This window comes from Mauremys reevesii, linkage group 1, assembly GCF_016161935.1.
Source record: "Mauremys reevesii isolate NIE-2019 linkage group 1, ASM1616193v1, whole genome shotgun sequence".
In the NCBI taxonomy this organism is placed as follows: Eukaryota; Metazoa; Chordata; order Testudines; family Geoemydidae; genus Mauremys; species Mauremys reevesii.
The window spans coordinates 197,730,705-197,745,073 of NC_052623.1; the positions used below are offsets into that span (position 1 = coordinate 197,730,705).

Here is a 14,369-nt window from a genome sequence, read left to right on the forward strand (position 1 = left end):
GTGATCTAGAATGTTTCAAGTCAACTGTTCTAGAGCTCCTGTCTATATGGAAAATAGAGCACTGCGCTGTGGAAAAGTCAGAATTCATACTGAAATTGAAAAGACTAAGCAGCACAAGGTTCATAGTAATGATGATCATTCTGTCCTATCAACGAACTTGAGACTGATTTCTTCCTCTTTATTGAAATGGGCCCTATTCATAATACCAAACCAGCCACAGTGGCAAGCATGAGAAGGATACTACTCACACACTGGTCAGAACACGTAAGTGCCCTATTTACACTTCGACCTTATTCAGCAACTGAACAGTGGGGAAAGGGAAGAACAGAGGTTTGCCTGCAAGATTCTCCCCCAACCCAACCTCTGTGCACTTGAGATGCCATAACAAGATGCTAATACTTTTCTACACTTGTCATATTTTTAAAATGCTCCACACACATACTTCTGGTTTGTACCTAGAGCTTAAGTGTCACTCTAAACAATAATAATGGCCCTATATGCTTGGTGGGACATCTCACTGTAATACATGCTATGCCTAATAGCAAGGCTTGGATCCAAGGTATTATTTTCTATGTCTGATACTGCTCACCATGCTTTCCAAACTTTCAAGTACAAGCCCTGCTCCAAGGCGCTCACAGTCCAATTAATTCTTAAAAATACTCACATAGCTTTCCATCTTCAAAGAATACTAAAAATGTTAATTAATCAGTTAAATTAACACAGGCTCATAACATAGCCATGGAGCTGGAAAATATCCTGGTTATTGATAACAGTAACACATCAAGCACACACACCTCCCTCCCCTTCCAGCTATGCACCCACCCACCCCATGGAAGGCCTCTCCAGAGAGTGTCTGAAATCTATGCTGAGGGTTGAGCAGCGGAGCTACAGCCTCCGAATGCCAAGTTGGGGGGACAAGGTTGTCCCGCTTTCAACCCTATGGAGATTAGTCAAAAGTCAAAGCTGTATGTTATGTTTTCTGTGTAGAGGTCTCCTCCCATTCTCCAAGGGATCGGAAGGAAGCTGTGGCCAGGAGGAGTGAAGGTGAGCTACCAGGAAACTGGGGGGGATGGGAGATGGCAAATCCAGTGCAGAGGCACAGGGTCCTCAGGCAGATGACCATGATAACCCATAAATTTACCAGGACTGGGGGAGGGTCCTGCAGCCTGTTCCACAGGGGAGGCCCAAATCTTACCTCCCCAGACGGGGCACAGAGGAGAATGAGTGTCTTGAGCCTCTTCCAAAATTTTCATCTCTTGAGCTTCTTCCACGGGTTTTACCACAGAGAGTGTGGGTGGAAGGGAAGCTCTGAGCCACGTTATGGTTTCTAATCTCAGAATGAAAGATGTATGTAATCTTTCTAGCTGAATTCAGCTTCTGCTTGAAATAAATTTAATTAGATCACAAAACAAATTTCATTTCTTGATTAAAACAATTCTTGGCACAAGGCCTGGAATGCGCTTCCCTAAAACATCCATATGGACAGATGCTTCACGCACTTGGATGTTGACATAAACAAAAGGTTTGTGAACATTGCTGAATCAAAAGGGAGTCAGAGTCTGCAAAAATGAGGGTGAATGCTTCCCTTATTTCCGGCCACTCACTCAAGCCCAGGCCCCGGCACAATGCTCAGGCTGTATAATGGGACCTAAAAGGGGGTGGAAAGGGCCCACTGGCAATAGCTCCTGTCTGCCTGGCCAGCATACGGGCTCTGCTGAAACATGGCTCCCAGCCGCCAGCATATGGGGCAGGTCAGGGGGAGGTAATGGGAGGTGGAACGAGAGGGTGGAGAGGATGTGTGGCTGTTGCATACTGTACTATGGCTGTCATCTTCTTCCATAAGAACGTCCATACTAGGTCAGACCAAAGGTCCATCTAACTCAGTATCCTGTCTTCCAGTAGTGGCCAATGCCAGGTGCTTCAGAGGGAATGAACAGAACAGGCAATCATTGACTGATCCATCTCCTGTTGCCACTCCTAGCTTCTGGCAATCAGAGGCCAGGGGCACTCACAGCATGGGGTTGCATCCCTGGCCATACTGGGTAATAGCCAGGGCCCACAGGAAGCAGGACACATATTACAACAGCCGTGAGTCTGCTCTAACTTGCACTGGCGAGGCTCTGGCTCCAGTAGAATACAGGGAGTACAAAAGGCAACTTTAAAACATGTTCACACATCCCCATTCCCTACCCAAGCGCCAGGGCCAGCTCCAGGCACCAGCCAAGCAAGCTCGTGCTTGGTTCGGCAGATCCTAAGGGGCAGCATTCCGGCCAAACCTAGGGAGGCACGGCTGCCCTATTTTTTTTTCGCTTTGCCTCTGGGTCCGGCCACCCTGCGCTCAGGCTTTTTGGGGTTTTTTTGCTTTGCCTCCGGAACCGGCCACCCTGCGCTCAGGCTTTTGGGGTTTTTTTTTGCTTTGCCTCCGGGTCCGGCCGCCCTGCGCCCTGGTTTTTTTTTTTTGCTTGGGGCAGCAAAAAAGTCAGAGCTGGTCCTGCCAAGGGCAGGAATTGACACACTTTGCCCAGCTCTAGCTCCAGAGCATCGAACGGGGGGGATATTAATTCATGCTACACTATCTGAACGGTTTTATTGAGATCAGAAACAGGCATTGTAGGAAATCCCTGGTACATACTCTAGATCTGATGTGTAGAACGTTATTTTAACCAATATCAAGCCTGACAAAAGTTTCTAGGGAATTTCAAGTATGGAAAAATTAAATGCAATTGTTTTATTCGGTTTGAATTTTTCCTCACTTTTTACTGTGATTCAGCACTCTTCGCCTACCTCCTCCTGTGACACTGAAACCAGTCTTACCTAGGAACTACCCTGAAGATTCAAGGAAATCAGCAGTTCAGTTTCATTTTGTATGGACAAACATACACCAGGAACATTAAATGTTCAGTGCAAACTAAAATTAATCAGTTGATCTGGTCATGTATGCGCTACCAGGAAAACTGGGGAGACATGCATGAGACTTATGACACTGTTTGCAGGTCCTGAAGTGCTTCCCTGCCTCCATTTCTTCCAATGCTGAAGGGAAAGGGGAAGGAAGTTGTTTTACATTTTCAAAAGCAATGTCACAGCCATGGTTCCTTGCTGTATTACTCATGCTACCTGATAGCTGATTGAATAGTCAAAAAGTAAGGAAACAGAAAAGAAAAAGGAATCAAAAGCTTTAAGTTAAACTTTTTTCAAAATATAGTAAAAATGAGGAGTTTATCCAACTATTGACGGAGCTCTGAGATCGCTCACAGAAAATGCAACTCAGCAATAAGAAGCCCTGACTAGGAGGAGGAGATGGAAAGCAGCTTGGAGAGGTAGAGGAGGAAACACAGAGGAGACAGGAGGGAAGACAGAAAAAAAGAGACTGAAATACAATTTCAATTAAGCTTGAAAAAGCCATTGTGATTTCAGGTGTTTATTCAAATGAATGTCTCATCCTGATACTTTAACTGTGAGGAGGTCACCTGCTTGAAAAAAGATGTTCTGAAGGGTGAAGCAGCAATAATCAACTAACAACAATCCAGGATTTTAACAGGCAACCATCGGTTTGAAATATTACAATTGCAATCTAAATATGTAGTACCTATATTGTTATAAGTAACGTCTAAAAATGCCTATAATTATTGAAAGAGATGGGGGAGACACTTGTCTCTTTCATCTGAGTACATATATTTCAACTGTAACTCATTTTAAGAACATTTTTAGCCCCAAAGTTACTTATGCTCCAAATAGATTTGCTGCCCCCTTGCCTTTATTGTCAAAATAATTATTTACACCAGAGATGCAGAATAATGAAACTGTGGTTGTTGAAAGGGCTCTTTATATCAAAGGAAGGAATCCCACAGCATTTGACGTTTTCTACAGGAATAATTTGTTTGCATCGGCTTTGTTATACATTGCATCCCACCCCCACTGAAGCTTTGCCAGGTTGAGAGGTATGTTTGCACAGAATTGGCGTTAGCTGTTCTGCTGATGGCACATGCGTTTCCCTAGGCCCTGCATGAGGCTATTTACCTGTATGAGGTAGAGAGCTGAAACTGAAGAGGCCCCAGCCAATTGTGCACATAGAAAGAAAAGAGAAAGAGGCGAGAATGATGGCTTGTTTGGTATCGTCACACTCAGACCCACCAAAACCCCCCCAGCTAAAACAAACAAGTTTGTTTTTATTTTTTAATCTCCAGGCACACTATTTAAAAGAGTGAGTAGATGATATAATCTATTACAGAGAGTGGATAGATATAACAATATTGATGATCCCAAGCATTCAAGCATCATGGAACAAACCTACAAAGATGAGATGGGCTTAAAAATCAATAAATTATGAATTCTTTTTATTTGCCTTCTCTTTTTAAGCCTGAGCTTTTCTCTGATACTGAGGGTTTGAAACTTTTTTTTTAAATGAAATCTGAGATTCTCACTTAACAAGATTCCAGGAGCTGATGCTTTGAGACAGACATCGAATGTTATAAGACTTGCAATAAAATTGTGAGGATTGGCAACAATTAAGTTAACAACTTCTCTTGAAAGCACATTTTGTAGGTTCTTGTATAAAAGTGAATGAATCCTAAATTGGCTAATAATTTCCCACTAGCACAGTTATCTCGAAATTTGCACATTCAGTGTCTTTATCAGCAAATCAGATTTCTTCTTTTGTAACAGGAATTTTTCTAAATGAGCCCCCACCCCGAACCCTATAAGCACCAGCTGTTCCCATTTTTTTTAATATTCTGAGGTAACAAGCAATGCATCAGACTTCTTTTTACGATCCTGTGATAGTACTGAGCAGATCAATTCCCATTATCATATTTTATTAATAAGTCTGTTCTCAGGGGGAATAAAAGACAGCCAAGACAAATATATGGAGCTGAAAATTTTAAGTGTGGTCTAGAGGTAAAATTAATCTGCCACTGTGTGTTCTTAGAAAAAAATGACTGAAATATTAATTTGTAGATTCTCCTCCTCAGCTATCTTGAAAAAGGGCCTGATTCAGTATTGCCTCACACCTTTGGCCTTATTCTTGAATGCCTTGTGCAGTTCTTTACACCAGTACAAGATGCTGCTAAATCAGAATGATAGAGTTGTTGCCTAGTACAGTGTTTCTCAATGACCGGTCTGTGCATTGGTGCCAGTCCCTGAGATCTCCCTGACACATTTAGGAAGGCAGCAAGCCAATCTCTGGTATCAGAAAGGTTAAGAAACACTGGCCCAGTGGATAGCGCTAGATTGGGACTCAGAAGATATAGCTTTTAATCCTAGCTCTGGCCTGTTGCATGACAGTGAGCAAGTCAGTTCACCATTCCGTGCCCCAGTTTCCCGATGTAAAAAATGGAGATAATGATATTGTATTCTTTGTAAAGGACTTTGATATCTAGTAATGAAAATCACTACGTAGGAGCTAAGTATTACTACTTTTCCTTGTGTAAATGTTTGCATCAGTGCGAAGGGCAAATGTGATTTAGGCCCAAAGCTTCAGTGACTCTACTTCTTTCTGCTGAACCTCAGAATACGTGAGAATTCTCTAGTTAGTTCACTGAATGCAGAGTAACCAATTAACCCTTAGGTGTGGTATGGGCACACACACTTCTGTTACATACAAACATTACATAAAATAAAAGTTCAACTTGTTCCATAATGCACAGTTTTCTTCCTTAAAAGGTCAAACCAATCAAGTCCCAGTGCACTACAGTATTAATAAGCAGTATGGCTTCTAAGGCAAAGCTGCATCACCACTTAAGTCCTTCTGAACTATGTTTTATGGTTTTCCTTTATTGAAAGGAACCCTATTTTGAAGAAAATTATGATTTCCAGTTAACAATCTTTAACTAAAGTGAAAATTTGTTTTTCTAATTTGGTTTATTAAAACAAGCCAGCAGCCACATGCATTCTAGTCACACATCAATGTGTTTTAGATCTTAGTAATTCTGTAGTTTTACAGTTTGCGATTCCTAAATTAGGCAGTAAAGTACCAGCCTGCCCTCTGGTGTCCAAATTTTGCAAACCAGCTGCACTTTGTTGACATAAAAGCAACTTCGGTTTTGATCATTAAATACTTCTATCCTGATGCTCCCTGCAGGCAGGATCTGGGGGCTGTGGCAGATGGAGGGGTGAGAGTGTGTGGAGCTGGATTCACCTCTACTACAAAATGAGGTTTTACAGCTTCTTAAAGTGGAGAGAGGTAGGGATGTAAAAGGTTAACTGGTAAGCAAGTCTTACCGGTTAACCCACCTTAACTGTTAACCCGGGGCCAGCCGGCCAACTGGGCCCCGCAGCCCCGCACCGGCTGGAGAGAGCCCAGCCATGCCGCCCGGCCAGAGCGGCCAAAGCAGCACCTCCTGGTCAGAGGGATCTGCCACTTAATCGGTTAACTGTTTAAACAACATATTTTTTTAACTGTATTTACATCGCTAGAGAGAGGAACTAGTTCCCAAATCCTAATCATTCACAGGGAAAACACAGCATAACCCCATAGATCCCAGGTCATCCCAGTGGACGTCCTTCCTCTCAGCTCTACTTTCTAGAGCCCTTTTAGGACTCATCCCGCCACTGACTGGTCACCCAGTAGCTCTGGTATATACCACCACCTTCTCCAGCGGTGGGAGAAGGTAAGGGGGAGTTACTGCTGCCTCTAGAAGTGCTAAACACTAGCATGAATTTCCAATTGGAAATCCTTTAGGTCCCCACAGACAAATGTCCTGGAGTAGGTCCAGAGTGCAGCAACAGCCAGTGCCTCAGCGAAGACAGAGTCAAAGGGTACATCTGTACAACCTGTTGTCTGCCTCCTGATAAAAAACATCTCCCAGACTTGACTTCATCATATCAGGGAAAGCTCCCCCACAATAAAAAAAAAATCATATCCTATAGGAAGGGCTAGCGCTAATTTGGCACTATAACGGAATAAGGACATGCTAATTGTTTGGTTAGCAGGCCCAGCTGGGTTTGGCAAAGTGACGCAAAAATCCTCAAGTTTGTCTTGTGCTCTGCCTTTCTAAATTTCAAAGGAGGCAGGTAAACCTATCAGCCTGAAAGGAGAGATCTGAGAAAGAAACTTTCAAAAGGCTGTATTTAATTTTAATAGATTTCCAGGCTAAACCAGACAGGGAAAGGGGGGACATTAATATATTATCTATATGCAAAGGAGAAAAAAATATAGGCTCTTTAGCTTGAAGATCAAGGCCAACATTTTCAAAAGCGATTAAAATATTGGGCACCTAAGTTTTATGGTTCCCAACTGGAGAGCTTAAAGGGGCCTGATTTTTCAGGAACTGCTGACTCATCTGCCTCCACAGCAGTATTGTGCCCCATGCAGTGCATTCTCTGAGGCTCAGAGGGTGCTGGGGAGAGACTGACTAGGCAAGTGCCTGGACCAGCATTATTATGAGTTATGTGATATTTGGTATTTTTCTTAAAGCCCCAGTTCCAGGAGTCAAGTGATTACATGATTTTCTCTACTTTCATTTAAAAATAAAAGCAGGATTCTAGCCATCACGGTTGCAGAGAAATGCTTGAAAACATGATCCAAGTGCACTCTAAAAAGCTCAAAAACCAGAACGCAAATAACAGGACTCCCCCTCCCCAATTTCTTTTACATCGTCTGTTTTTAAGTCAATCTCATGATTTTTTGAGGGCTGACATGATATTTGAATGGTTGGGATGGCCAATACTGCTGGGCTGAGCAAAGAGTGGGGCTTGCACACTGTCCCCGCAGCAGCCTCCACAAAACCCAGGGAGGAAGTTGTGATACAAAGCCCCAAAGCTGAATTTAACATTGTGCCCCACCTCTGGAGGAAGGGAACACCCACTACCCTTTAGAAAAGGGACTTAGGGCAGCCGCTGATGCAGCATAGATTCATTGGAGCCATCCTATCAAGAAGTTGAAGGAGTGGGGATATCAGTGGGACACGAAGATGCATGGAAGCACAGTGTCTCCCACTGGATGATCTCTGGAGCATGAGGTAAGATCTATGGCCTGGGCTACAAGAGGCAAAACTCTGATAGAACTGGGGGGAAAGCTTGAGAGATGCGTAGATTTCCTCCCCTGTAGACTCATCCCATGGATTACCCGCAGATGGCCATCAGTCCCTGAATTACAGGGATACATGACAGATGTCACCATCCAGGACAACAGGATTGTATGAAAGAAGCACATCCAGGGCTGACGAGAGGAGGAAAGGGAGGACAATTGTACTGGGGCCCTGAGCTCAGGCTGGCACCCAAAACATTTAATGTCTTTGTAAATAAAGAAACGGGGGAGGGGGATGGGACAGGCGAACATAATGACCTGGGACCCCTCATTTCTCTCGATGGGCCTGTACACCCACACAATTCTGCTCACACAGGCTATTCCTGAGACCATCCTGTGTTGTGCAAAATCTAAAGTTATGTATTAAAAAAAAAAAAAGGTCTAGCCCTCCTATAGCCAAATACAATCTACATGCTCTACAATGCACTGCTGACTTATTAGCTCCATAGCAAACAGCAGTACCCAAAGACTTCTGAATCGCAGCACACATCCACCTTCATTAATTTGAACAGTATTAATCCAAAGCCTAGTTTGGAATAATTTTAAGTGCTAATGTTTTAACTGGGTTGTCCCAAACGGAAGCACTAAATTTTAAGTGCTGACACTTAGTTTTGTTAACTTACTATTTACTGTACATAATTCAAGCTCTTCATGGGGAAAAAGGTTGAAATGCACTGATTTGCTATCAGAGTAGTTAGCTTATATCTAAATATTAATCTACTGTTAAAGTGTGGCTCTCATTTGAAAAGTGACTGTAAAAATGGTTTCTTCTTCAGCAGATCTGTTCACTATGCGTATTGAAAGACGTATCTGCTCACTTTCATGACAAAAGGTGAATTTTATTAGTTTTTGCTCCTGTTACCAGTGCTGAGCCAGCTGCAAGAGAATGAGCATGCTTCCATTCTGACTGATACATCACCAACAGATTCACTAACCACATTTTAATTGCAGGGCCACTTTCTATCCACAGTTACAAATATGATCTATTCCCCTCTCCTCTGCATTGAAATATAAATTGGCACAGGTGCAACCAAACACAGAACACAAACACAAACAGAATCTGCTATAAACACATCTCTATTACTGGCAATAATGCATAAGCCAGAGCAAATCCAACTTAGCTTCCAGATGCAGGGTGAGTTTAAAAGAATGGCAAATAATGAACATAAAATCAGTTTGTGACTTGTTGATTCAGCATATTTGATTTTGATACCGAGTCACTGAAAGACTAATCTGGAACCCCACAATGCCAATTTAACAGAATCTCTTTACAGAATAAAACTGAACGTTAAGGAACCACAGTCCTCAAACATTTCATCTGTTTTATCTGCATACTCCTCAAACTGACCTACAAACCAGCTATCAGGCAGACACCTTAATTTTAGAGAAAAGTGCAGTCAGAGTGATAGGGCAGACTGGCAGGGAGGCAAATCTTCTATTGACTTTGTCTTTTCCACAATTACCATTTGTTTAATAAGTTAAAATACTTTATATTTTGGACTACCAGGTCCTAGGGGTACGAGCTGTCTTTTTAGGTATGTCTGTTCAGTGCTAAGCACAGTGGGACCTGGCTTCCTGATTTGAGCATCTATGAATTACTGCAATACATATAAACAACAGAGCATATATGAAAGAGCCCTCTCAAATTTAATAGAAAATAAGAAATTAAAAACTATGTTTTGGATCCATTGTATAAAATTCTCTACTGAATTCTAATTCTTCTTTAGAATACTATAGCATGGTTCAAGAAACCTAGAGAAACTATAATTTTGTATTAACGCTATAGATTTCATCCTTATTGAGTTCTTTAAGGCTTTTCCAGAAGGGATGAAAATGGTAGGATGGATAAAAGATGAAATGACAAGAAATTGTTAAATTTCTTTCCTCCTCTAGAGACCAAAAGTCTGTATGCATTTCAAACCAATGAAAATAGGTCTTGAAGCAGCAAATTATTAGTTGATGTTAAAATATACTTTCCTACATTGAAACAGGCAGTTTCAGAAATGGACTAGAATAGCTGCCACTTTTTCCACGCTTTGTGATTGAGCTGCAGTCACTGATCCGATTATGAAAAGGCTACTCTGGAGACCAAAGCCAGCTATTTAAAATACAATAGTCACACCTGAGATCTGACATTAAAATAAGTAGAATAAAACCTTTTGCCTCTCTACATCTTCAGGCTGTTGCAATATTAGTCAACACCTTTGTGACGGGTATCCTTTATTTGCTAGGGATACACTTGAAAGGTAACTGAAATCTTAGCAATTTTGCCCTAGAGGTTAACACAGTGATTTTGTTTGGAGATTTTTCTAAAAACACACTGGTCCACAAAAATAATTACCCCATAATTACAAGTTATTTACCCTCTAAAGCAGCAAAAAATACGTTAGCAGTTAGAACCAGGTTTTTCTGCGTTGTGATGGTGCAAAGTGAGGAAAAAAAATAAAAATCAAGCTTAATTGTGAGGAAGATGTCGAGTGAATTGAAAAGTGTAGCACACACATGGTAAACAGAAGTCGCATGAATGTGACTATCTCAAACTAGTTAGACTTTTTTTTTTTTTTTTTTTTAAACTTTAGATGAAAAGCACTGTGGATAATTGTATCTATTTAAAAGTGTGTATGCATTACCCTTGTTTTGGCTTTGTATTAAACAACAGTGGAGGTTGAAAGGTTGATAGACTAAAGTGACACATGAAACGTGTGGTGAAGCTGATTGGTAGTATTGTAGCAGGCTGACTCTTGTCCCACTAAGACTGCTGTAAATAGTATCTCTACCAACATCAGTGGTTTTACACGAAAGTAAGTCAAGAACCACATTTCTGATCTAAACCAGATTCCTAACAAGACAGGAAATACTTGTAGAGGTTTCTTCCTTAAGAGCCTGTTCCTGTGGGCTTTTCCCTCAAGAGGGGTTGATCTGGGCATGAAGATACATGAAGGACTGCCATTGGTCAACAAAGCAGTATTTAAAAACAAAATATGTATGAGTTCTGGCCCCTGCTACTTACTCAGCTAAAAACTCAGACAGGACTCCAAGAAGAGTTTTGCTTGTATCAGGGGTATATTATTTGTATTATCATAGCTCCTGTATAATATTAGGACCTTAGTGTGACAAATTCTAAATGCAGAAAACACACATTTGCTACAGGTATTAACCAGAGAGATCCAATGCTCCACCATGCATTGTGATTTCATTTTATTTTGACAAAACTATCTTCTATTACTTTTGGGGCCAGGCCATGCCCTGAAGAGATACAAAAAGAGGGGGACTGTGCAACCATCCACTCTTCAGCTCCACAGAAAATGAGGCAAGAGAGAGAATAAAGCCCCTGAGCCTATATGATTTTTCTGTATGGCCTTCACATGAATGTGTAGGCCTGGGTGGCTGGGCTGGACCTTCCAGTTATGTGGGTCCAGTGGAGATCAGCTGCCTGGGAGCTCACTGGGCACTAGAGCCACAGCAAAGGAGCAGGTTATCTATGTGTATGGTTGGGGCCTCCTTTAGATCCCTTGAGCTCTGACATATTTGAGGGCTAACTCAATGGCCAATTACTCGTGGTGAAGGAGGGAACCCTGCCTCTTTCACGCGCTGTTAGCATGCATGTGCAAGGGAGACTTCCACAAAGGAATCCTTATTAATTCTTCCTCCCCCTCAGGGGGCCAATTCCATGATGTTTTTCTGCAAGCGAGTGTGACTTGGGTCTTCATTAGGGCAATATACAGTAGAACCTCAGAGTTATGAACACCAGAGTTAGAACTGACCGGTCAACCACACACCTCATTTGGAACCGGAAGACGCAATCACGAAGCAGCAGAGCCAACAAACAAACAAAGCAAATACAGTACTGTATTAAATGTTAACTAATAAAAAATAAAGGGAAAGTTTAAAAAAGATTTGCCATGATAAGGAAACTGTTTCTGTGCTTGTTGCATTTAAATTAAGATGGTTAAAAGCAGCACTTTTCTTTTGCATAGTAAAGTTTCAAAGCCGCATTAAGTCAATGTTCAGTTGTAAACTTTCGAAAGAACAATCATAATGTTTTGTTCCGAGTTACAAACAGCCTCCATTCCCAAAGTGTTCGTAACTCTGAGGTTCTACTGTATATGTTTAGTTGATACAGAGTTAACAACTACTCTTCCAGTAATAATTGTGACTAGTGGCTTGAGCAGTGGAATGGGACCCAGGAGACCTCGGTTCTATTCCTAGCTCTGCCATTGTCCTGCTGGGTGACCTCAGGCAAATCAATGCCCTCCCTGTGCCTCAGTTTTTCCATCTGTAAAATGGGGATAATGTTACTGACCTTCTTGGAAAAGTGCTTTGAGATGTGCTGTGGAAAAGCCTATGTATTATTTTACTTCTGACCTTATATACAGACATGTATTCCCATCAAAGTTACTTTGAGTTTTGTGTATTACAGGGTAGAAAATGGCCCTAGGTTTACAATGTTTGTGGAAGTTTCTTGATGATACAGTAATTCAAAATGCTAATAATTCTAGTAATTCTAATAGCTTATGTTCAGTTGCAAATCTAATAAAAACAATTTTAAAAATAAATTGACAATATATTTCTGTTTCTTTATTGCTTTTTATGTTTTGATGTTTTGGGTCTTTAATTATTTGTGAAATCACCCAGAGCAACTGGGATCAAGGCTTTATTTTCTTGTGATTATAAATTTAAATGAATCAAAATAAATAAGTCTCAAAAAGGGAGTTACATATATCGATGAGAGATGTTTTTAAATCCTATTACTAAGTAAATGGAATGCTGAGAGAGAATTCAAACAATCTGAGTGGGCAGTGTACAAGGCAGTAATTCTTTATAAATACCATTTACAGACCAACTCAACCTCCAGAACACATAAATCACACACCTATTTCTCTTGTCCATCTTACAATACCATGAACATCCTCAGTGTAGAGCAGTGGTTTTCAACTGTTTTTAATTTGTGGACCTCTAAAAATTTTCAGATGGCAGTGCAGACCCCTTTGGAAATATTTAATGACCTAATTAAATAGAACTTCATAATGAACCATTCCAAGATCTTTATTGGACATCATATTTATCATGATTGTGAGCGGTTAATATAATTTTATTATTTTTAAATTATATAGTGGCAGTATATTTGCATGGTGCTTCACAAGCCATGGCCCTGATCCTGCAAATACTTATACATGTGCTCAACTTTAAAGTTCAGGAGTAGTCCCTTTGACTTCAGTGGAGCTATTGATCTATTTAAAGTTACGTACAAGATCGTAGGGCTGGCCCAGATAGCACAGAGCATGCCCACCCGTAAACCATTGTAGAGGCATGGAAAGGGAAGGAGGAACACAGCAGCTATTTGGGGTTTGTGGATGGCCAATAGAGGTCCATTGGAGCCAGAGCACCCTTGGGACTGCTCTAAATTGGGCCAGGCAGGCTGCTAGACAACCCAGAAATAAAAGAGGCAAATATAGTGGCTGAAAGCTACCTGTGCCCTATCCTCCTGCATCTGGATCAAGCACAGAGAAATGGGCCAACTGTTCCCCATACCAGCTTTAGTTATGATGGCTATGGGGCAAATTCTGCTCTCAGAGACACACATGAAAGTTTGTTGAGGTTGATGGGGAATGGCAATGTTTGTGCCCAGAGGGCAAAATTTGGCCTTGGATTTGAAGGTTTGCTTAGCATTTGACAATGCAGTTCAGATACTGTGTACTAGTTAGCATTAGTTTGGTAGCTTTCTTGGTTTTAAAGAACTAAATCTGTACTGTTGTATGTGAAAAAGATGGGTTAATATTCAGATCCTTTTCCTAGCAGCACATCTCATAATTGCAGAGTATTCTGGGGACCTCGCAGATGTCAATTTACCTGTGCAGTCTGGTAATTAACTATAATTACTATATGAATGTTTCTAGACTTACACATAATTAACCATTAACCCATATTTGCAGAATAAGCATTTGCTGAATTGTACGGTATGCTATGTTCTTGCCCAGTGCTATGTGATCATTCAATGACAGAGCCTAGGGCTGGTCAAAAAGTTTCCATTGATACTATTTTGATGGCAGACTGGGTGCAGGATGGCAGGATGCACAAGCCCAGCTACATAAGATGTCCATCTCCTAGGTGAATCCACAATTTTGACTGCTGCTTCTATGGCAACTGGCTCACCAGGCATAGTCAGCTTATACAAATGGCTGCTGTCTTGGCCACTGCCAGGGATTTAACCTGGAAACGCCATAGCTGAAAGCAGGAGTCTCTACAGCTTGAGCTAAAGAACCAGGCTCAGTGGCTGGGGGTGCAACAGTCTCACATCCCCTGTGGACTGGGAACAGAGGGAGTCATGTAACACACACTGAACAGT

General features: G+C 41.5%; 1 protein-coding gene and 1 long non-coding RNA gene across 3 annotated transcripts in view; one reads left to right on the forward strand and one right to left on the reverse strand.

The window, feature by feature from the left end:
* BBX (BBX high mobility group box domain containing) overlaps positions 1 to 14,369 on the reverse strand; it is a 198,743-nt gene that overhangs the window by 117,144 nt on the left and 67,230 nt on the right. The window lies entirely within an intron of this gene.
* Positions 64 to 2,889, forward strand: LOC120370032. The gene is made up of 3 exons (XR_005583570.1): positions 64 to 264; positions 988 to 1,044; positions 2,771 to 2,889. It is a non-coding gene; the product is annotated as an uncharacterized LOC120370032 (long non-coding RNA).